The following is a 22891-nucleotide window of genomic DNA, read 5'->3' as shown; positions in this document are numbered from 1 at the left end:
AGGCTGAACTTGAGAGTGATGGACTCAGGATTTGTTTTCAGGCACTTTGATTAGCTGTAGGAGTGGCTAGAATCAGTGTCAGTTTCCTTGCAAAGGCTTCTAGATGGGGGGGACTATACAGTTGGCCCAAAGAAATCAGTTTATTTCTACACTTAAGGTCGTTTGAGGATCTGTTCCTCAGGAGTGACATGGGCTTAGGAGGAGCTCCTGGCTCCTTTCTTTTACCAGTTCCATCTGTGTGAAGAAAAGTCAAAGGTCCTGCTCAACTGTGGCTGGCTTCACTTGGATGCATGGAAGAAATGTTTCCTCTGTGTTGACCCTTCTCTTTGTAGACTGGACACTGGTTCAACTTATAAAGAACTCAAAAAAAAAAAAAAAAAAAAAAAAAAAAAAAGAAGCAAAAAAGCAAATAACCCAATTAAAAGATGTGCTAAAGATCTAAACAGAGAGTTCTCAAAGGAAGAAATGAAGATGGCTAAGAAACATGTCAGAGTGTTCAACACTGTTAGTAATTAGGGAAATGCAAATTAAAACCACCCTAAGATATCACCTTACCTCAATCAGACTGGCTAGGATCAAAAGAACATGTGATATCAAATGCTGGGGAGGATGTGGAGAAAGGGGAACACTCATTCACTGCTGGTGGGATTGCAAAGTCATGCAACCCTTATGGAAAACAGTATGGAGAACTCTTAAAAAAACAAAAATGAATGTACCTTATGACCCGATTATACCACTCCTTGGCATATACCCATGGGACTCATCCTATTTCAGAGACACTTGTACAACCATGGCAAATTAAAACCACCCTAAAATAAGGATGTGGAGAAAGGGGAACACTTGACCCTCAACTGATGAGTGGTTAACAAAAATGTGGTACATTTATAGAGTGGAGTTCTATTCAGCAGTAAAGAAAGATGAAATCATGAAATTTGCAGGTAAATGGATGGATCTAGAAACTGTTATACTAAGTGAAGTAACACAGACTCAGAAAAATAAAAGGTGCATTTTCTCCTTCATTTGTGGAGCCTAGCACCAAATCCTTTTAAATCCCATGTTCTTTTAATAAGGTAATGCTGTACAGCAGTCTCTTCTGCATGAAATAACTGCCATCATCACGACTTCAGCTGCGTCTGCTTGCTAAACTCACAATTGGGCTTGTTGACAGTTGTGCTCCTTCATTAGAGGAGGCCCAAGCAGGATCATTGGACCTTCATCGGAGTATCCAGCCACTCTTCCCAGGCAACTATATGTAATTTGGCCCTAATCACAGATGGTCTCCTAGATTTGGGGATAAAGAAAGTATATAATCTGGGGAAGGCTGGTAAGAGAAGGCTTGACCCATGCTGGGTAAATGTTTTCCAGTGTAAGTACCCTCAGGTCATTCATACACCTCAGCAACCCCTCAGTCACCTCTGTAAGTAAGTTCAGTAAATTCATTGGTTCGCCAGTAAGACTTTAATCAAACATTGGTTTGACACTAGAACCTTAGAAGGGGATAAGCATGGCTTAGTATCTCCAGGAAAAGAATTCTTCCAACAGATGGAAAATTTATTTGCTCCAAAATAGAAAAAATGAGAAAGCCTAAGCAAGTGATGAAGGTCTGTGTGTTTGTTATATATAAAGGATGAGTCAAAAACAATATACACATAAGCTTAAAATATTTAGGGTCATAGTTTAGTCAACTAGTTCAAGGAACAAAATATATGTCTAGTCAAGGTCTATCTGAGAACGTTTGGTTTTTGCCCAAGGTTTATTTACGTAGCATATGATAATTAAAAGTACCAGACCAGAGGAACTAACCTTATTGGATGTTTAACAGCCATAGTTTGAGGCCTATACTATGTGGTCAGAGAGACTTAAAGAGTAGTTTTTGCCCCTTGTCCTCCAAGGTCATCTAAGTTCCAGGGGGCTATGGAGCATCTCTTAAAATACCCTGTAACTGCGGTGAGTCGCCTGTCCTCCTGTTCAGGGAGGCCACGGAGACCCCACCAGAATCCTGTACTTTTCTGTGCTCAAACTGGCCTTGTTTGTTGCCTGTTGCCTTCCGATAATTTTGTCCCTTTTCACTCTCCCGAGTGCCAGTTCTGTGGGTCACCTTTCTACTCACTGCTGCTGGTTGTTCACCATGCACAAACCAAGTTTATATCTAAACGTGTTTCTAGGTTCCCCCAACACTGACATTGTGATTTCTAGATTCCTAACTGTCATGAGCCTGCCACAGTGCTGAAGCTCAGCTTTCTAACATTCAGATGTCCTTTACTGTCTCCATCCATTAAATGGAGGGATCGGGTAGGCAATGTCCAAGCCTCTGTCCTGAAAGGCTAATGTCACCTAACCCCATCCCATTCTACCTCCTATGAGAGGCAGTTCTGTCTCACTCCCCAGCTCCAGTCGACATCAGCCTGTGTTCTCTGCTCCTCCTCTTGCAGGTGAGACTGTCCTTCTGCCTCTGTGCTCTGCTGTCTGTCCTCTGGGCGATGAGGGTAACGGCTGCTTAGTGCTTCCTGCTACGACAATCCTGTGGCACGCATGCAGCACTTACCCCCATACTTACTGCATTTACTGAAGCAAACACAGCAACATGGACCCACAAATAAGGTCCCAGGAAGACATAGGGCATCTGGAAAAGCCAGTGGGCCTTTAGGAGCCCTGGATGTCTCTGTGCATCTGATTCTGCTGCAGGTACCCTACTGAGCCTTCTGGAGGAAACTGGTTAGAGGCCTCATTCCTCCCTGCCCTGAATCTCTGACTCCACATGGCCAATCTTTATCTCCTGAAGGGCCTCCTCTGTGAACATTTCCTCTCACACAGAGTGAGAAACAGAAATAGTGCTAACAGTCACAAACCAAATAGCAAGCTGGTCTTTCCACTGCTAGTCACCTACTGTGAGTCATTCAAGTTCGTCTCTCAGAGAGCACATCTGTCATTTCTTGTCTCCTGGGTCCCTGAACATAGGGTGTAAGATAAACTGAAGCAACTCCCCCCCCCGCCGTGATGGGACAGGATCTTGTCTGTGAAGTGACCATGCCATTTGGTAATGACTTGCATGTTCCTAGATAAGAGCTCAAACTTCAAAACCTACTATGAAGTAGTCTGGAAGGCCCTTGCTGTCCCAGGGATCAGTGACGTTCACTGTGCTTATAGTATAGCAGGATCTGTTTGCTTTTCCTATGTATCTCTCTCTCTCTGTCTCTCTGTCTCTCTCTCCATAATAACTTGAGCTATGATAGTGTGAGATTTTGAAGTAGTTATAATTATTATAATCTCCATTTAGCAGAAAGAAAAACCCAGACTAAAGAATATCTTATGCAGGATCACCCAGTTAAATCAGGGTAGAGCAAGCTAGAACCTAGTCACACAGGAAACAGTGCCAGTCTTATGCTGTGCTGACTGCTGGCTTCAAGAGTTTGATCTCCATCTCTTAAATAATGTTTTTCACATTCTGGTGAGTTACTTACCATAAATCTACTCTTCTGTGTGAGAGTACTGAGATTCAGTGAAGCTAAAATTATACATGATCATAAAACTAATTAACTACAAAGTCCAAGTTCAAATCCAAGTGTAATACCAGATTACATAAATACCCAAGTTACATAAACGTAATTCAGCCAGCTTGTGTCTTAGGTCCACTATCTGTGAAGTGTTTACACTCAGTGACCATTAACGAGTCTTTCAAACAGCATTTTTAATTCTATTTTATAAGCATTTATTAATTAAGCATCAGGTTGCTAACAGTGTGAAGGCTATGGATAGGACTATTTTAATTAATTAATTTTTATTTTAAGTGTATGAATGTTTTATCTGCATGTATGTAAGTGCATCATGTATGTACAGTGCCTGTGGAAGAGAGTGCTGGGTCCCCGAGAACTGGGGTTATGGATGGTGGTTAACTGCCATGTGGGTGCTGAGAATCAAGTCTGGGTTCTTTCCAGAGCAACCAACACTGAGTTACTTCTCCAGCATCGTAAATGAGGTTCTTAATGTCCAACCTGTAGGAAACAAAAGTGAGTGATACTGTACATCATGTCTCCTCGCTGAAATACAGCTTCAGGATGCAGAGACTGAGTCAAGAAGCTCAAACAGCCTCCACATATAGAGGCACACACCTCTAACACCAGCATGCAGGAGGCCAAGGCAAGAAAGGATCAGGAGTTCGAGGCCAGGGGGCTAGAGAGGTGGCTCAGCAGCTAGGAACACTTGCTGTTCCCCCGGAGGGCAACAGTTGTATTCCAAGCATCCACACGACATGGTGGCCAGCAACCACCCATAACCACAGTTCCAGGGGATCCAACACCCTCTTCTGGTCTTTGCGGGCATTGCATGCACATGGTTATTTACATGTACACAAACACTCATACACATACAGTAATAATAAAATCTTTTAAAAACAACATTTGAGGCCACCCTGGTTTCCATAGGAAGACTTTATCTCAAAAAAATGAATGAATAAATAGAAACAGAAAATATCAAAGACTTCATTCACTTAAGTATTTGACCTTCTGAGGCACTCAGAAGAAAAAGGAAAAAAATAAAAATAAAAAGATCTACATCCTGCTGCAGCTCTGCCTAGGAAGTAGGCAACCTGCCTCGCCTCAGGTTCCCCATCTGTACATGTGTGTGTTAATGACTCACCTAGGAGTCACAGAGACCACACACATGGTGCTGACCAGCTGATCTGAGGCCCCAGCAGTCACAGCTGCTCTTTTCTCTAGCTGGCTCACCATCATGATCATCCCAGGTTGGTGAGATTTCCTTCATTCTATACTTGAGGATCCCGAGGCAGCTGAGAGACTATAAAGGCCTTACATACCTGGAAGATGTCCAAATACAGCTATATTCAGAATAATCCCCTACTTACCTCCCTTGACACTACATCTATAGAAATGTCTTCCAGACATATTTCGAATGGGTCAGGGGACAGCATCACATCTGTGCTTGAGCTACAGGATTGCTTGGGGGTGTCCTTGGAACGGGGCAGGTGAAGTCGAGGCTGAATTCCAGGCAGGCCAGCTGTGATGAGAAGAACCAAGCAGGAAGGTAAGAACAGAAAGAAACAAGTCCCCAGGGTATCAGGAAAGATGCTACTTGGATTGGAATAGGTGTGTAATTAGTAATGGATGGTTTCAAGAAAAATGCATCCAATATCCAGAAGTTCAATAAAAACGGATCTGAAGATGAAGATGCTCAGTACCTGCACGCTTTGGGATCAGGCTTCCACGCAGCGGAGTGCCAGGCCCCCCATCTGAGAACTAGGGGTTCGTATTAGTGAGGACGGTGATGATGACAGTCGTGCTTTCCAGCGCTTCTCATTGGCCACTTTTCTAGGTGTTTTTACACCTCTCAATACTCAGCAACACTTGTCTTCAGCAGCTCACAAGTAGCATGGTATCTGTAATCTCAGCACGTGGGAGATGGAGGCAGGAAGATGAGGTGTTCCTGGGCTCAGCCTGATCTATGTGAGTCCTTCAAGAAAAAGGAGTAGAAGGTTCAGAAGAGAAGGTCTGAGTTGGAGTCCTGGTTCAGCCCTCAGCTTGTTCTGGACTCTGTACCACTCTTCTCCAGTCACGGGACGTTCACTGCTAAAAATTTCCTGATACTGCCTGCCCTCTACGGCCCCCTTTTCTAGGTCTGTGCTGTTGTGGGAGACAGAGATCTTTACTTCATAGAAAGGATTCAAACTTACTAATTAGGAGGCAATATGAGTGTCATAACATGGTTAGGACTGACAGTTAACACTCTCACCTCAGGCCTGTGTGACTGTACAGGTTATAGGCTTTCAGTAGCCCTGGGCTGACTAGAGAGGTATGGAAACCTCAGTAACAGTGTTACAATATGTCAGAGATAACACTGTAGGCTTGTGTGACTATATAGGTCATAAGCTTTCAGAAGCCCTGGGCTGCCTAGGGAGATATGACAGCCTCAGGAACAGGAAGCTGGTGATGAACACTCACGTATCAGCTGGCTGGGGTCCATCTAGAAGACGCAAGTAAGGAGGATTGCCCAAAGGTTGCAAAAGGTTAAGTCCTTTACCATTCCTATCTCCCATGGAGCCAAATACAAGAGACCCAGGTTCTTACCATCTCCTGGTCTCCCCTTAGTAGTCTCTATTTCTGACAGTGAATATGGAGAGCCATGACTGTGAATCCATCTCTACTGCTTCATGATTCTCCCATTTTGAGAGAAACTCATTTAACATCTATGACTTCTGTCTGTGAACTCTAGAACAAGACCCATGAATCCTACTCTACTAGTGTGGTCCCCACATCTGAGGCACCCATATAATGTGGAAACTTTTAGATGTGTGGTCTCAGGCCACATCCCAAACCTAAGATCTAAAACCACATCTTGTTAAAGTCCCAGGTGACCTTAAATCCCCTCAGGGTTGGAGAAGAATTATATGAAACCTCTATTCTCTAAGTGTGTATCAGCACAGCCTGAGGAGTGGGTCGCAATGCAGAGTCCCAGAGTCTAATAAACAAGATGCCCTAAGGAGAGCCTGCAAAATGAACTTTTAGGTAGTTACTGCTGCATGCTAAAGGAAGGTGTATCTGGGCTAAGGGAGCCCCCAAGGAAACAGCGTTAAGTGATTGAAACCCTCTGTTCCAAAGTTGTGCAAAACTTAATTCAAAAGTAAAAATTCTCCCAAACTATAAAACTCAACACACATGCAGAGGGCAGTTCCCACAGTACAATGATTTGAAAGAATGGAATCAATACCCAGCACAAGAGTCTTTGTTGTTAGGGAAAAATGGTCCCAGGATGTAGACGTGTGAGGGATGGAAGGACAGAGTGTGAGAGGAACCCCGAGCAAGAGAAATCAGGTTTGAAGCGAATTCTGTGTGCATTAGACCTGTGTGTATGGGGGTGGGAGAAACAGGAGGAGGAGGATAAAGAGGAAGAGGAGGAAGAAGAGGAGGAGGATGGAAGAGGGAGGGGGAAGGAAACAAAGGGAGGAAGAGGAGGGAAGACGGGAAGGAAAGGAGGAGGGAGAGAAACGAAAGCAAAGAGTTTACAGAGATCAAAGTAGCATCTTGAAGAGAGTCATAGGGTTTACATTTCCAAAGTCCCCTTTGTGCAAGAGTATACTGGTCTTTCCTAGTATATATTTGATAATAAAATCACTAAAATAAAAACTTACCTTTGAGGATCCATGTTACAACGAATTTATTCCCAGGTTTTGAGCAGACCAGAAGCAATGCATAGCTGGGGGAGGGAGGCTGATTCGTGTGAGTTTGGGCTTTATGTTTCATGTTAGAAGCCAGCTTTCTCAAAGACAGGATGTCTAAGACGAGCTGGAACCAAGCCCTCGTGTCCTTTGAGTTTTCAAGTGTCTGGGCTGCAAGCACCAGCCTCAGCTTTCCATGAACTCTGTTCTTCCCCCACAGTCTGTGTCCCGTCTCCAAAGCCAGAGGGCAAGTAGCTCTTCTCTCTATAATCCTTCTGGAATATCCGTGGCTCCTCCTTCCCTGCAACTGTACCCAGGACACCACCAGTTGCTCTTGTCTCTGTTTCTCCAGCATCCGCCACTTTTGTGGCTCACTGGCCTGCGTGGACCCTTTGAGAGTGACTCATCTGAGCGCAGCGCTGGAGGGCAGCTTACCAGTGATGTGAGGGACTGGGAGCATCTGCCTCCAAGGCAGTGCACCGTGCCTGCTTCACGAATGAAGAACAAGTGAACAAAAGCACAATGTCCAGTACGAGGGAGACACAGCCCACCCTCAGGGGCAGAGGTTTACTGTGGTATCCTAGGTTCCCATCTCAAGACCCAAAACTCTTCCTGCCTTCATAAAAGCAATCAGTTACTACAAAAAAATCCCACAAAACCAGAGGTGACACAAGTCTGGAAAATCCTAGCCATACCACTCACCAAGTTATAAAGCCGTCACTTGCAGATGAAAGAAAAAAATTTCTTCCACCATAGGTTTCTGGGAAGAGAATCCTAAAAAACCTAGACTTTCTTGTTTGTTTTTCTGGAAAGAGTACGCTTAGACAAGCTCACCCTGCAATGTAACCTCCCATCAATGAAGATATAGGTCACTGGAAGCACATTCTGAGTGCCAATCTCTGCACAGCTGATTGTCCATCTATTAAAAAGAGATCAGAGTAATGACCTTCCAGCTTTGCTGGGAGAGCACTAGCCTCCCCCTGTAGGACCTGGTAGAGTAGAGAAAGCCATGCACTCCCTTCTGCTCATGTCCTACATGGTCTACTGCACATTTTTGCCTATGATGTTCCTTCTTATAGCCCCCAGATTGTTTCTCTTTGAAAACTCCTTACATTTTAAGATTCAGATGGAAAGCCACCAACGTCAAGCCTGCAGGTCCTGTAAGGTTAAGGACTATTCTCACATTGCAAGTTGGAAGCAAACACATCCTATTATCCCAAGTGTAAAATCATTGATCCACAAAGAATCTGATCAGCTGCTTGCTCTGCCAGTGGGCGTCACTGTGAAGTGGTTTTGTGTGAGTGATCACACTGTATCGATCTGAGGGGAGGTCAGAGGCTCTGGATGTTAGAATTTCCGTGCTGGAATTTTAGGATACAAGTTTTCTTTTTTCCATTTTGTTGTTCCATGAAGAGATTCATCAGCCAAGGGAGCTCAGGGGCAGCATGGATGAAGTGAGATCTTAGCTCTGGGGAGTCAGGGGAGAAGTCTTCTATGTGTAAATCGGAGGCCTTCTGGATTGGAGCTAGGGGTCCTGTTAATGGTGTGGAGATCAGTTATTCAGGATGGGATGTTCTAACAATGTCCACACACAACTCAGAACAGTGCTCTTTGCTCAGAAAAAACAAGGCAGAATCAGAGACTGGTACACCCGTCTTTGATGTGTTCAGTAGCTGTTCATTCAAACACTGATGTCCTTTGTACACATGCTATGCACAATCCTGGCCAGAATGGAGTCTCTGGAAAAAAGTCTTAACTATAATCCCTGGCTTTGAGAGACTTGCAGTTCTATGAGGCAACAAGTAGCAAGGAGTTGTGCCAAGAGATGTCACAACTGCAAGAGCTGAGGCATAGGAAGTCCTGCTGTGACTTCGGTGTTATTGAGCTTCTCTGACCCGTCATCTTTTGGTCTTACTGGACAATCTTCGTGTGAATTTGGGATAGCATGGGCAAATAGTCTGGTTGATAGAAGAGGCACAATATTGAAGCAGTTTTTACCATGCTTTGATAGATCTTTGCTTGAAATATTTGTATCTCTGCCTCATAACTTCATGGAAGAGGGTGCATCTGAATCTTCTCTATGCTTCACACACTCTAACAGGAAATTCACACAGACATTATGCCTCTTAATCCACACCAAGCCATGCAATGGGGTTAAGTACCATGCCATTTTTTTTTAATTTTGTTATTTTTATTTTGTGTGTATGAGTTGTATTACCTGCATGTATGTAAGTGCACCTGTGTCATGTAATGCCCAGCTCTGGCTGGCTGAATGCCCACAGAGGTCAGAAGATGGTGTTGGATACCCTGGAACTGGAATTATAGATGGATGTTAGCTGCTATGTGAATGCTGGGATTCAAACCTGGATCCTCTGCAAGAGCAGTCAGTGCTCTTAACCACTGAGCCATCTCTCCAGCCCCATACAACTATTTCTTACCTAAAGTAACACAGCACATGAGAATCCAAACAGGAATCACCACCTGGATATGTTTCCTTCTGAACAGTGCATGCTTTCCCCATTCCACATTTAGGTGTTAAGGAAAGGTACATTTAAAAGATCAAGATGGCCTTTCCCAGAGTGCTCTGCACCATAAAAGAGCAGTTTAAGGGACTGGGGGCATGTTGTGTTGGCTAGAATAACAAGATAACAGTGTAATGCCTAGCACAAGGCACAGAAGAATGCCATATAGTGATGACCGAATTAAGAGTCTTTTAATTAGCCAGCAATTCAGAGGGGCTTGGGCGAAAAAAACAAACAAACAAACAAAAACAACAACAACAACAACAACAACAAAAACCCTTGATTCTGAAGAGACACAGCAGAGCAGGCTTTATAAAGCTTAAAACCTCAGTTGCATCATGGCAGGGGTAAAGCCGAAAACCATATTTACATCAGATCACCATAGTTACACCAGACCAGGGGCAGGTCAGTTAACAAAGCAGTTTTTAGTTAAACAGTTTCTAAATTTTGGTTAGGAAAAACAAGTTTCTCAGAGCTGTAGAAACAATGGGCTTCCTGGAGTTTCAGGTATAGCTGGAAGAGAGAATGCTCTGGCTGGCTGAATGTGAGTTTCCCTGTCTTGTAGAAACAATGCACTGCCTGCATGAGACTGTTCTGACTAGCTCAGACTGTAGAACATAAGCAGGGGGTTAACTGGGCAAACACACAGGGTGAGTAAGAATCAGCTGGAGTAAAATGGAGTCAGTTTTGCCAATGTTGGCTGAGTGACTGGTCCCTGGGACATAGCCAGTGGCAGTGGTTGGTAGGGTTACCACACTACCCTAACTCATAGAATCCCCTTCCCAGTCTGAGGCAGCACCTGGAAGGTGAGTCAAGCAGTGGCCCAGAGACAAGCAGCTAAGCCTAAGCCCCTGCAACCACTCTCACTGCCTACAGCCTGGCCTCAAACCAAGCCAAAGCAATGTGCCTCCCTCTGTAGGCTCTGTGCCCTGTAATGCATATCAGTTTTCCATTTGCCTGCAGCCTTCATAGTATTGCAGGGTGGACCGGCCCTTGTAAGTGTTGGAACCCAAGTTCAGGATCAGAGGGAAATACAAACTGGCGTGGAAGATGGGGTCTGGCTTCTCTGGGGACATTTATCTTGGGGGCAATGTCACCAACAGCAAGGAAGTAATATGAAGCTCGAACTTCAGAAGACCAGGCACTGCCAGTTGACGATCCAGAGTGACATGAAAGCATTCTAAGCATGAATAAGAAACAGAAGCTGCAGAGTGGTGCATCAGAGCAGCACAGGTGTGTCCTCAAATCTAGACATTTCAGTTCATACATGAACTAGCCAGTGGCTGTGGCCAACCATTTACCTTGTGTAAAGAGCTTAATTGCAGTATAAACTGACTCTGGGCTGCACTGGTGATGCTGCATCCTGAGTTGTTAGCCGCCGTCATTGTGCAGAGTGACTGGGGTAGGGGAACACGGCATCCAGTCTTCTATTGTATTTTCTTTCAAGTGGAAAAATTAACAAGTGGTTGATACACAAATTGGTGGAGAAACTAAATATTCCAATTTGTGTGGCTGTTGCTAAACCTTTTATTTTGAACTATACTCTTTTTAGATCTCATTTCAGAACAGCATGAAAAATTTTCAGTGACAGTTACAATGGTTGTCAATGTTCACATTTGTTTTCTTAGGGTTTTTCCATCCTTGGGTTTTGCACGTTGTTCACTCAAAACATTCTTTAAATGGCTGGTTTCTTGTTTACAAGCCAGTTGATATGGTAACCACCAAACAGTCCAGTGTTTGGGCATAAGAAAGACTCTGCTCACCTGTGTCGGCAATGACAGCATCTGCAGTAAAGACTTAAGGAAAAACACAGTGACTGCAAAATAATCTTCAGGTATAAAAAAGTATATTTGTCACAGATTTAGTTAACACCTTACAACTGAACATCTATTATATATGTGTGTGTGTTGTTTAGATAAATATGGTCATTGTAAACATCTGTATGATCTAAGATTTTATCTGAATTTTGAAATGGGAGGTTTTGTTTACAAGTTCATTAAAATCTAGAAACTTGGTAAATGTATAGCTTCTGACTCTGAGCTCAGAAACTTGCTTGCTATGCAAGCTTGAGCAGGTCTTGACCTCTGCCTTGCCTCAGTTTCCTTATACGTAACAAGGAGATTAAAAATCATGCTAATAAGGTCCTTAAAAAGAAAGTTGTCACATAACTGTTTGCCAGTTAAAGAAGTGGTGATACAGAGAGATGAATGATGAGCCTGCCTCCCTGGTTAGTAGCAGAATGAGAAATGGACTTCACATCTTCAAATCTAAGATATCATATGCATAGATGTTCAGTATCATTTATGGAGCAAATTAATGGTTCCTTTGAATCAGAGAATTCTGACAGTGAAGGAGGGCCAAGACACACAGATCCAGAAGAAAGATAAGAAATGATCATTTAAAGAACAGAAAACTGAGAGTCAGAAAGGTTGGGAGGTCTACATGCCCAGTTGCTAGTAAAAGACAGAACTGTGATGAGGTATCTTTGAGATCAAATTCTCCAGCCTTCATCCTTGCCTAGGGCTCAGCAGCCTTCCAGGAAGCTGAGACACTTACTCGGTGTGTTTCCCTCTGTCCCAGTCACTGTTCGGTGACTGTGTCTGCATCTGGGCGAGTCCTTTTCTGCAGTTACACCTTTTAAAATGCTGCATTTCATCTTTCACCTGGGAGGCTCGGGTTAGTTAAAGAAACTGATAAAAGTTTGGTCCGCAGGGACAGAGTGAGCACAGCATAATTAGAACAGGGTAAATCACAGCTGCAGCTCTGCGCAAGTCCGCACAAAGAAAGATGAGCCACAGAGAGTCGAGAAAAAGTGACGGAGGTAAAAACTGTGAGGAGGAGAAATGATTTGTGGAGCAACCGCTGGGTTGGAACTGGTCTGACATCTGCTCTGTTGTTCTCACAACAAATATCGTGAGATTTACCCACCATGCTTGCATAAATCATAGGGTGAATTAATCATGCATTGATATTATCATTTAGAAATAAGTATGGGACTTTGTCATTGAAGTGTAAAGGCAGAGAGCTGTGAAATCAGACCGTGTTTATGTGAAGTCAGATGAAGTCTTATGTCTGTTCAGTTAAAAATTTTCCACGAGCTGGGTGAATAGATAAGTAAATTTTTCCACTAATTATATTTTCTTATTAGACACAAAATTTTAAACGCGCATTCAGAGTGTATTCTTTGTCTTCTGAGTATACTCTGTGCTCTTAAGAGCGTGTCTTCACTTGTCCCTCAGTGTCCCAGCACATTAGTATAACTTAATTAACTTAATTCTTCCTACTATAAATTGATTGTGGTAGTTTCCAATTTTGAAGACTAAATATTAGGGGCTTATATGTTCATGTTTTGAATTATTAGTAGATATTTTTAATTGAAATTATGAATATTAGATATTCTTTTCAGTTACACAACTACGGTTTGTCAATTCATAGTCACTAGTGTACTATACTGTTAGTTAAAATTACGTGAGACAAAAATGACCTTTAGCAATTTTCCTGATGTTTGCATTTGAATCTAGGTAGCACTACATCCCAAAATTATTTGTTTTAAAAACTCAAGTGAAAAAAAAAACACAAAAAAACCCTCAAGTAATAATAAACCAAGGAGAAGGGAAAGGAAAGTCAAGGACTTTGGAGTGATAGCAGGTCAAGTAGGATCCAGACTTGTTAGTCCCTCTGTGAATATTGACACTTGACTGTGTTTCTGTGTCTTAAATTCCATTTGTAAAGGACAATGATTTGACCTTCTTTCACTGGAGATCAGAGAAGTCAGTTAGAAAGCAAAAGCAGCCCAGTAACTGGCATATAGCCCTTTCCTCTTACCCCGTAATGTAGACTCCAAACCACCTTTCTCCAGGAGTGGATGCATAATTCTAGCCCACTGCTACTTATTAACTTCTGTTTTCTACATAATTGTATCAACTCTCCAATTTACATATGTTAACACAAAATAAAAGAGTCAATTGCATTTTTTCACTAATTGCCTTTTTTAAATTCACTGTCACCAAGACTCTGGCTTAGACAAGGAAGCAGAAATGTTATGGAACAATAATCACCTTCAGTGTGTCCAGACCCAGAGGAGTAAAGTGCTGCAGCCACCTGCGGCATTCACAGAGCTAAGCCCTCGTTTCCCAGTCTCCCTGGTCCATGCCATCACTCTGGTTTGCCTGGAGACTGTCATGCTTACACTGGAATAACCACATTCTAAATTAATTTTTAAAATAGAACCATGTTTTATTTGGGGCTTCTGCACAATTCCCAGTAGGCTTGTGAAGTTTAGATTAATCATCAAATCCTCCCCCCAACAATTTTCCAATTAATTCCATAGGAGACCCTGCTTTGATCAATTTACAGACATCACTGTATTTAGTTAATTAAGAAACTGAAGTCATGGATTTTGTCATTACTACGCACAGCACTAATTGACCTGGAGCTAGGTTTGACAAGCTGCTCGGAACCTAGAAAAATGAGGTCTTGACCACAGTCCCTTTAGTAAACTGTGATTGATCCCAGAGACAGAGTTGACTCTAACTAAGATAAACAAGCATTCCAAAGTAATTTAAAGTAGGCTACAGGAAAACCTCTAAGTTTCATTCTTACTCAAGAGAAAGGAGCCAGTACAGGTGGAATATTTTCAAGGGTGGTACCCTGTGAACTGCAGTAGCAAGAGGAATACTTGATGATGACAGTGAGCCGGGTCTGGGTTTATTCTGCTACTACAGAGCAGCCTCATGATCCTCAGCAAAGTACAAAGCATAGTTTCCTGGAAGCCAAACTGTAGATGATGCATGAATTTGAGGAACATGAACTCACTAAACAGAGTACCTGGTTCATGACTAGGGACCGCCATGGTAAGTTTTTGCTAACTTGACACAAATTTAGACACACCTGGAAAGAGGGGACCTCAATCAAAGGCCTGTGGCCACGTCTATGAAGCATTTTCTTAATTGCTAATTGGTGTCCTAGGTTCTAGCCCATTGTGGGCAGTGCCATCCTTACACCTGGGCTGTGTAATAAAAAGGAGAGCCTGGAAGAAAGCCTGTCCGCAGTGTTCCTCCATGGTCTCTGCTTCCTTTTCTGCCTCTAGATTCCTGCCCTGAGTCCTTGCCCTGACTTTGCCTAAGGATAAGCCTGGAAATGTAAGATGAAATAAATCCTTTCCTCCCCCAGTTCATTTTCGTCAGCATTTTATCACAGCAGCCAAAAGCACACTAGACCAGAAATTAAAAATGGCAGTCACCATTATGGCTGTCCCCGTTATGATCATCATCATCATCATCATCATCATCATCATCGAGTGCTTCCGCAATGAATCTTCGCTTACTTTAAAAACAATTATTAGAAAGTAAGAATGTGTTTCTTCTTAGAGAAATAAAGAAATCATATTTGAGTGCATTCATGGAACTCTGAGAATATTGCAAGGCTAACAAGAGACAAACAGGAATTCAAACTCTTTTCATTGGGTAATATCCCTACAGGAACATTAATAATGTTAGTAAATAGTTCTAGAAAATGACCCATTAGTAGAATGTGAGGTGATTTTTAAGTCCCATGCACTAACATCCCAATTACATAAATTATCTCTGTTCTCTCATATATGTTTTAGTTGTATTTACTTTTTCTCATCTTCATACATATATTATAGACTTTGTTCTTTTATACTTAAAATATAAAAATTTCCTTTAACATATTTATAGAAGACAGTAACTTGAAGATGTGTGTCTTAAGGAGAGAACTGTGTGAATGATGTATGTGCATTAATTGTCCCCTGCTGTGTATAAAAATCACCCCAAAACTTAGCCACTTGAAACAAGCTTTTTCTTATCTCATGATTTCTGTAGTTCAGGACTCTGAGAATTGAGGGGTTTAGCTGAACCTCATCCACAGTTCCACAGAAGGATAGAATTGAGTGCCCACCGGGAGGGACTGAGGGCTTCTCATGTCTCCAACTGGCCAGGCTCAGTGTCCAGTGCCTTAGCTCTACAAGCTGTGAGAATGGACTGGCTGCTGGCTGAACACATTGATTCCTTGCTACGGGGGTGGGGCTGCGGGTCTGGTAGGGGGTGGGGGCTTGGGTGGACAGAATTCCACAGGGCAGCTCATGGCCTGGCAGCACCTTCAAGTCACTGGCATTGTGATTGTGTCCTGAAATCTAGGCCCCCTCAGGGAGGAGAAAGCTACCGAAGGTGGGGCGTTATGGTTGACATCTTAGAGACTGCGGCTATGTGTAGGAGAAAAGTTATGAGATATATATGCGAATAGACTAGCATGTGGAAGCATGTTTACTAAACATAGCGTGTCCAAGAGGAGCATTAGCTCAGAAAGTGAATTCTGACTTCCAGCCTGACACTGGGGTTTGGGAAGCTCTCATCCTGTGTTTCCTTCTCTGACTGCCTTGGCCAGACTGTAGACATCGATACACATACTTTCCACTCAGAAGGGCTCTGCTTCCCTCCACAGCCTTACTTATGTTTTTCTACCCTCACTTCCTGTGTTTGGAGTACCTCTCCTTATCAGTGTATTCCATCTCCATCTCTTCTGACTGTTAAAACACTTCATATCCCCTTAGGCATACCTCAATTTTCATTTTCTGCAAATTGAAGGGAATTTCTGTTCCATCTTCACAAAGAAATTTGGATCTCTACAATCTCTTTGAAGAGACAGATGCCTCTGAGATTTCCCAGGTGGACATGTGCTGTAGCACACATGTGAGAAGAACCAAACACTTCACCATTAGTACTGGACCTTTACAGAGTGGTGGTCACGGCTCAAGAAGATCCCCCACTATCATCTCCTGGAGACAAGAGGGCCTCCTGTGATTCACTCCCACACAGAACTAAGGCTGACCTGTGTCATCAGTAGGCTGTAGAAGAATGAACAGCAGCTGATTTAGGGGTTCAGTCACCTTCCAAATTGCTCCTTTGGGGCAAATCCACCATAATGTCTAGGACACAACCAGCCCTGGCCAGAAGCTCATCTGGTCCCAAGTTGACCCCTTTCTCAAAATAGCCAACATCCATGTGACAGCCATGAGAGGAGACTCTCTGGGAAATGGAAGCCCAGGCCCACTTGCCCCGCATCACATACCTGTCTGACTTTGGACAAGCTCAGAAAACCTGTGCCTAAGAACCATTGGGGAGAAGCAGATCCTGGAATCTTTATCCACAGATGTAGTAAGAGAAATCTAAGTTTTCCACTTGTTTTAAGCCATGAAGCTTTGGGACAATATGTTATGGACCAATCGATGATTAATACTGTTCTAGTTTGCTTTCATATTGGAGCCCAAGGTAGGAACTCAGGACAGGAACATAGAGGCAGGAGCTGAAGACAGGTCATGGAGGAACACTGCTTACTGGCTGCTCCCCTGGACCAACTTGCTTTTTCATACAACATAGGCCCACATGCCCAGGGGTGGCCCACAGTGGGCTGGGCCTTCCCAGGTCACTCAGTAATCAAGAAGAAGCTCCACAGACCAGGCCAGATGGAGACAATTCCCCAGTTGAGGCTCCCTCAACCCAGTTTTGTCAAGTTGACAACTAAAGCTCTCCAGAACAGATACATGTAACTGAAGAGATTATCCAAGGTCACACAGGTCACCAAAGCTTCTGACCTGAAATGTTGAAAAGTCCCCTGCTTCCTGTCTGTTCTCCTGTCCCCAGTTAGCTACAAGGAGGCTTACCTTTGTCCAAAGGTCTAAAATTCTACTTCCTCTTTGCTGAGCATCCTATCTCCAAAAGGAACATTAGCTCAGAAAATGAACTCTGATCTCAAGCCTGGCAATGGCTTTGGGGAAAAGCATAGTATAGTGACTTCTGGTCTTGACCTCAACTTTGTGTTTCCTCCTTTGACGGCCTTGATGTGCTCTGTAAGCACCAACATGCATAGTTTTAATTCAATGAAAGCTCCAACTGAGACAGTGTGCTGAGTGTGGTAAGGATCCATAATGTAAAGCCTCTACTCATCTACATTAGACAGCTCATGGAACTCTGATTCTCTAGAAGAACTCGAAGGATCTTCTAATCATACCCTCACACTTTGCAGCTGAGCACACTTAGGTGATGCACAGCATGGAACAGTCTTAACAGCCTCTAGAACCTAGAGGCTAGAACCTAGAATCCAGTTACTTGATCATAGAATTAATTTTAATATGAGTCATAGGTCTCATTCCCTAGCACTGTTTCATTTTCTTTTTCAAAAGTATTTATTTATTTTTAGTTTATGCCTATGAGTGTTCATATGGCTGATAACTGCCATGTGAGTGCTGGGAACTGAACTTGGGTCCTCTGCAAAAGCAGCACAGGCTCTTTACTGCTCAGCCATCTTTCCAGCTTTCATTGCAACTGTTTACAAACCCATAGTCCATCAAAGATACCTGTGACTTCACATCCAACCCCTTTATTCTCAGGTTTTGAAGTATTTTTCCTGAAGAAAACTTTCATTTACACAGTAATGATAGCTTACACTATTTCGCATTGACAAACTTAAGGTTTTCCTTGAAAATCACGGAAAGAATGCATGCCCACTCAAATTGTCATTTGGGGAGTCCCATACCTACTCAAGATCCTGGCATGGGGTGAGTAACTTGGACTAATGACTTCAGTATCTTTTTTGAATTTTCTGCAGAATATCTGATACTGCTGATATTATTTCAATTCTTTACGGGAGTCTCCATCTCTGTCTACTTGAATCATTTCCTCTAATCATCTCCTGACCTTCTGGGGCCTCTTCTCCCTTCTCCCATCCCGACTCACTTCCTCTGCTGACTGTTCAGTTATTAACATAGCCCCAGGTTTTCCTGACCCTTCTTCTCATTCATGCGAAACTTATTCCTATTTTCATCTAGAATGCTCACCCTTTCATCAGAATAGAGAATGGGTTCCCTCTAATTCTTGGGACTGTTCCCTTCACCGGCCCCCAGTGTACTTACTTCCCACCTCTGAACTAGCTTTTTGTCATTTGCATCCTTCAGCCATTTTTCACCTAAGTTATCCCCTGACATGACACATATGCTTTTTCCACTAGAATCTGAACTGCTTTAGGAAAAGTCCTGATCAACAATGTGCAGCCCTTAGCCTAGAACCCAGCGTGCCCAGAACCCAGCACACCTAGAACCCAGAAAGCAGTTAGTAAAAGCTTGACGGATAGATCTGGCTCTATCAGTAATATGGAAACAGAAATGTGTCTTGTTGTGATCCTGGAAACAACCGTTGCTTCTACTTTCCCAGCCCATTGAAGCAAGTATTCATGAGGAACTAGTGTCTGTATCCTAAGCTGAATCTGTGAAGACCACATCAGCCATTTAATTAAGCCTAAAGCAAAATGGAGAAAGAAAATTCCACCAGAGAGATGGTCACTGGGGAAATCAAGATTCATACCAAGAAAAGGAATTTAAAGCCCCTCAAAGGCTCTTAAATATAGTCCTGGAACCTGCATTCCTGTAAATTGGCAGAGTACGGTATATTAATTGGTGTGTGCTGAGATAATTAGCATCAGACTACTTCAGAATTCTGCAAGTATTTTCCTTTGAACTCTGATGCTTCAAAACATTTCTCTGGACAGACGCATTTGGAGAACATAATGATTGAGATCCTCTTTTTTCATTTCGTAAATCACATTTGCATGCTAAAGTCATTGAGAAGGTTTGTGATAAAGAAACATATCTAACTTCATTTAGCTGAAAGTGTTTTAAACTTGCTGGACTATGGAATTCTCTTTCTCTCCACTCTACCATGACAGTCCTGCCCAACCAACAGTCACTGGGAGATGCTCTGGGGAAAGGTGGGCTGTCTAATCTGATGCACACAATGCCCTTAGGAGTGGTGCTTTTTGAGATACCTGGGTGCCTCATAACCTCTGCTCTTCAAGTGGGCACAGTAGTGAGTGTAGCATGTGTGTTAGTTTCTATACCCAGACGCTCCAGCAATAGTTTCCTGGATGAAGCTTCTATGTCTGCTTGTTTGTTTGAGGGGATGCTGCTTTAAGGAGTCCTTTCGTAGTTGCCGACTGTGTCTGAGGCTTTCCTGAGTACAGATCTCTTGTTCTTTCTTGTTTTATGGAATAACAATTTTATTAATTCTTTGAAAATGCCGTACATGCAGACAATGTATTATTATCATATTATCCATCGCTGCTTCCCATAACTCCTTCCAGATCCATCTCATCCTCCCAACTTCGTGCTCTCCCTCTTTAAAAAAAAAAAACAAAAACAAAAAAAAACAAGCCCAATTTGTGCTGCTCCTATGTCCTGGTTGTGGGGTTATCCATCAGTTCAAGGCTGACCTACCAGAGGGTTTTTCTTTAAGGGAAACTGAATCTACTTTTCTCAACTATTTCCCAATCTATGAATATCAATAGCTCCTCGGCCAGGGGTGAGGATTTGTGAGGCCCTTCCCACTCCACACTAGAATGTCACCTGACCTTATTTTGTGCAGCAACCACAACTGTTGTGAATTCATGAGTACCGTGGTCCTGTCTTACCCAGAAGACACTGTTTCATTCTGGTCCTACCCAACCTCTGACTCTGACAATCTTGACCCCTCTTCTGTGATGGTCCCTTAGCCTCAAGGAGTGGGGGTGTGATGGTCTTGTCCCATTTGTGGCTAGACTCTTCACAGATAATTATTTTCTATACTTTAACCGATTGTGAGGGGTTTTGTTTGTTTTGATTTTTGCTAACCACAAAATTTTAAGAATCAAATCACTTCAAATTAAGTTTTGGGCCTTTAAATATTGAGGTCAAATGGTACACTGAGAATAGGCTATAGTGAGATCCAGGCTCTCCATGTGCACTTGAAGGTAAAGAAGGTGAACCTCAGAAAAACACGGAGAAAAGAATTCATTGTACCTCCACGAATGAGTGAATTGGAGATCCTAGAGGGAAGGGACCCACGATGTTCCACTGACCTTCCCACTGCAGGACATTGTGAAGCACTCCTACATTTACCCTTTGAAACTTCCTTTTGGCTTCAGTTTGTAGGGACTAGTTTTTTATTTCTTCAATCAAAGAGGCTAAACTAGCTGGTGGAATAAAAAAACAGCTATTAAATTCAACAGGCATTAATTGAGCACCTTTAGTATAACAAATTCCTTTGTGAGATTTTGTAGGAATTGAGAAAATATAAAACAAGTCATGCTCTAAAAGAGTTCACTAATGGAAATGTGGCAGTTTGAATAAGAATGTCCCTCATAGGTTCCAAGTATTTGGACATTTTGTCCCTAGTTGGTGGTGCTGTTTTGGGGGGGGTCATAGAAGTTGTAGCCATGCTGGAGGAAGCACATCACTGGGGGGCAGACTTAGAGAGTTCTTAAGCCTTGCCAGATCTCCAGTTGCTCTCTCTTACTTCCTGTGCTACTTGAAGATGTGAAAGCTTAGCTGCCTGTCACCTCTGCCACCATGCCTCCCCGCCATGATGGACTCTTGCCCCTTTGGAACCATAAGCTAAAAAAACTCTTCTCTGATAAGTTCCCTTGGTCACGGTGTTTCTATCACAGCAAGAGAAAAGTGTCTAATACAGGGAGATACAGTCATGGCTGTGCATTTTGCTAGACTGTAGCTGTGAATGGAACAGTATTAGAGAATACTTATCAACACATGATGGATATGAGTTTCCAAGAAAGCTCCTGATTTAAGATTCTTTTCTATTCTTTTTAGAAGTCAAGTAATTTTTTTTCACTTTTCAAGGTTTTGCTTTGTTTGACAGCAGGTATGGGTTGAGGAGGCCCACAGGCCTGACCCCGATGTTCCGTTCGTCCTTTGGAGGAGACCCAGGGCAGTGTTGGTGGTCCCAGGGGACCAGCCAGCTGCCCTCAGACAGAACCACTGGCTTCGAGGCTTTGTGCTCATTTTGCCTCTGGCCGCTTCTCGATTGGCTTCCCGATGTCCTTCTCCCGGAGCTTGAGGCCAATAGCTCTCTCAGTTTTGCCCCAAACCTGATTATTCAGAGTGGCCTGTCCACTTGCATAGTCTGCGATGACTTGCGGCTTTTCATTGATTTTCTTGGCCAGGTCCTTCTGCGTCAGCCCCTTGCTCTAACGCCCTGCTGAATCACTTTGCCCACCTCCAGGGTCACCCTGTCATGATGCAGCTCTTCCGTCTCTCGGTCCAGCGTGGCTGAGTTCTTGGTGATGGAATGCTGCTTGTTTTGGCCAGCAGCCCATTTCTTGGATGTCTCCACATCTTCCCCTCGCCTCGGAGCACCTAAGATGGCCTGCTTGGACGTGGCCTGTGCAGCCCTGGGGCCCTTCTTGCACTGCACCGTCTCGGTGTCCCAATCGCTCTTGGCCATGACACGGCTCGGGCCTAGAATTCAAGTAAGTTTTAATATTCTTTTTCTTTAAACTTTTCTGTGAATTACAGGATACTTATAATAGCATGTATACCTTTAATTTTTAACCAAATAATTTATTGAGAGTTTCGTATGTGCATATAAGGTGTTTTGATCAAATCCATGCCCACTCCCTCCCGTCTAACTACTCCCATATCTCCCCATCATTTTTTGCTAATAACTTCATGCACTCTTTCTTCTTCTTTGATTTATTTATTTTTATGGGGCTTTTGGCTACTCTAACATTCCTCCCTGCTGAAGAGGAAACCCTAAAATCATTTAAGGATTAGATACAAACTCCCAAATACTTTCAACATTTTTGGCTTTAGAAACAGAGTATGTTGCTAAGAGGCCCAAGGACATTTTGACTTTTAGCCAAGAAACTGGCTACTTTTCTTTAGGGTCTATTTACCCTAACTGCTGAGCCAAATCCTACCTCCTATTCTTACCATGCCATTCTCTGAAGAGGTTACCCAAATTCTCAATAGGGAGTAGGGACACAGACTGCTCTGGCTTCTTCCATGCTGAACAGGGACACAGGGTGAGGCAATTGGAGTACCCCTTCAGTGGGCCTATCTAAAAGAGTCCCAACCTTGCATAACTCTTATCTCTAAGGGGAAAAGAAGGTCCTTGAATCATGAATAGGAGATATGAAGGAGAAGTAAAGACAAGAGTAATTAGCATTGCAAGTTCTAGACAGAGAACTAGAAAAAAGAACAGGGCAATTTTTAAAAGTTCATATGAGAGTCTACTGGAATTTCTTTATGAGCACTTCCAAAAACAATCCTCTATTGGGTTCTTCTTCATTTTTCTTTTCTCTTCCAAGGCTGGACTCTAGAGTGATGGATTCAGGATTTGCTCTCAGGTATTTTGAT

General features: G+C 43.0%; 1 long non-coding RNA gene and 1 pseudogene across 1 annotated transcript; both read right to left on the bottom strand.

Moving 5' to 3' along the window:
• Positions 1–3858: 3858 nt before the first annotated feature.
• Positions 3859–7595, bottom strand: LOC103728891. Its single transcript, XR_607046.1, has 4 exons — positions 7142–7595; positions 5195–5466; positions 4862–5013; positions 3859–3992 (listed from the first exon to the last, which is right to left on the bottom strand). It is a non-coding gene; the product is annotated as an uncharacterized LOC103728891 (long non-coding RNA).
• Positions 7596–21531: 13936 nt separating this feature from the next.
• On the bottom strand, positions 21532–21977 carry LOC103728890 (annotated as a pseudogene).
• Between the last annotated feature and the right edge of the window lie 914 nt (positions 21978–22891).

This window comes from Nannospalax galili, unplaced genomic scaffold (genome assembly GCF_000622305.1).
Source record: "Nannospalax galili isolate Female #2095 unplaced genomic scaffold, S.galili_v1.0 scaffold271, whole genome shotgun sequence".
Lineage (NCBI taxonomy): Eukaryota > Metazoa > Chordata > Mammalia > Rodentia > Spalacidae > Nannospalax > Nannospalax galili.
This window is presented reverse-complemented; position numbering and strand designations above follow the sequence as displayed.